The 1,757-nt window shown below is 49.8% G+C and overlaps 1 protein-coding gene across 1 annotated transcript in view; it reads left to right on the top strand.

Annotated features, from left to right (window-relative positions):
- The window catches only part of TRMT44 (tRNA methyltransferase 44 homolog (S. cerevisiae)), a gene marked incomplete at its 5' end in the record, with an annotated part of 49,808 nt that overhangs the window by 584 nt on the left and 47,467 nt on the right, over positions 1–1,757 (top strand). The window lies entirely within an intron of this gene.

The following is a 1,757-nucleotide window of genomic DNA, read 5'->3' as shown; positions in this document are numbered from 1 at the left end:
TTATACAAAAAAAAAAAAAAAAAAGAAAGAAAAGAAAAAAGCACCCCATAACCAAAACACCTTTGCTTCCCACTTGAGTCTCATTATACTTAGAATTTTTTTCTGAAAACTTCACCTCAAGATAAAAATAATAAGAATTAGTAACATGGAGGATGCAAGGTGGGCCAGCACCTAAACGTATATATTTTACTTGCCCGGAAGACAAGAAAGGCAAACTATAGTTTCCAATTGGACAGGAAACTCTGGGAAAGGTATCACCCATTTTGCAATTTTTTATGCATGTAAATACACACTGTCCCTCACAGTCACATCAGTGCTATCAGGTCATAGATTTAGAGAGACATCTAAAGCTAACTCCACATTTAAAATCATGTCCTATCTTCTTTGCTTTTTCCCCCCTTCTGACCATTTCATTTTATGCTTTACCTTCCCCTACACAACTTCTTTTTCATTCAGGCTTTTCAATTTCTTTGTCTTTTTCTGTATAATTTTTCTCCAAACGCACTGCTTCTTCAACAGGGATAGGTCTCTGGGTTGGCCCCTCACCTATAATTAGGTGGCCAAGCAAAGTAAGATTTGCTTGAGGGATGTGAAAGCTTAAAAATTTAACTGACAAATGCAGTGATAACCAGCTATCCTTTAGCTCAGGGCTGGGCAGTGTTGCAGGGAGGTGGTGAAGGGAAGCTGCAGGTGCCCCAGAAGAACCAGAAAGCAGCAGGGAGGACCTAGGAGGAGGAGAGAGGGACTTAGCACCCATAGCTTAAGAGGAAAACAGCAAGCAGCCAACAACAGGGATCCTAGTTTTCTCTGTTAAAAAATCCAAAACTTTCCAGCTATCGGAGTTGGTCTAATAAAAGATATCACATTTACCCAAAGAACCTTGTCTGCCTATGTCCTTAGGCCAACATGGCTACAACATACACCCCTGATAAAAACCCATCATTCTGCAATTGAAATCCCCACAAACCCGCGTTTCTCTGCGATTAAAATAAAACACCACTATATATAGCAGTATCAGTTGAACACGACAATTTTAAAGCAGTTTGGAAGCCTGTCAGTGCCTCAATCATTATAATAAAACAAACTGTAAAAACTTATATACTTTGGTGTTTGATTTAGATTTTTTTTTACCCTGGAAACCACCCCCCCCGCCCACCAAGAGCAGAGAGGCCCCTCCACACCACCCTCTGCTTTGTGCCCCTGAGCAGCTCCTCACCCCCCAATCCAGTTCCCCCTGCCCTCGAGCACTTCTGGCGCCTTTCACTCCCGACCCGCTGCCTCTGCCCCTGCCTTCGGGGCAACTGGTGCCACCTCAGTCGGGAGGGGGGGGCACGTACCCCGCAGCGAGCGACCAGTCAGCGACCGTTAGTGGGGGAGGGAGCCAGTTTCCACACCTTCAAACTCCCAGACCTTGCTCAACGCTCACCTGTCAGGTACCTACAGCGGCGACTGCAGCTGCAGGAAGTGCTGGGGGAGGCAGAAACGCCCCGCCCCGGAAACAGACGCGCGGGGGCGTAGCCGGGATTGGGCCGGGCTATGGCGGTGGTTGGGGAGGTGGTGGTGCAGGACTGTAATTCGCGGCTGCCCGGAGGTTTCTGGGTGGCGGCGGGCGTGTGGCTGGAGAAGCCGCACGTGCTGAACCGGCGGCTGTGCGGCTGCCTTCTGGGCACGGAGGGCGCGCTGCCTCCGGCGGACGGCGCGCTGCCTCAGACAGACGGCGCGGGCCCCGCGGCGCTGGCTGCGGCCTGGAGTGCGCT

This window comes from Gavialis gangeticus, unplaced genomic scaffold (genome assembly GCF_001723915.1).
Source record: "Gavialis gangeticus isolate Ggan-Ray unplaced genomic scaffold, GavGan_comp1, whole genome shotgun sequence".
NCBI lineage: Eukaryota > Metazoa > Chordata > Crocodylia > Gavialidae > Gavialis > Gavialis gangeticus.
This window is presented reverse-complemented; position numbering and strand designations above follow the sequence as displayed.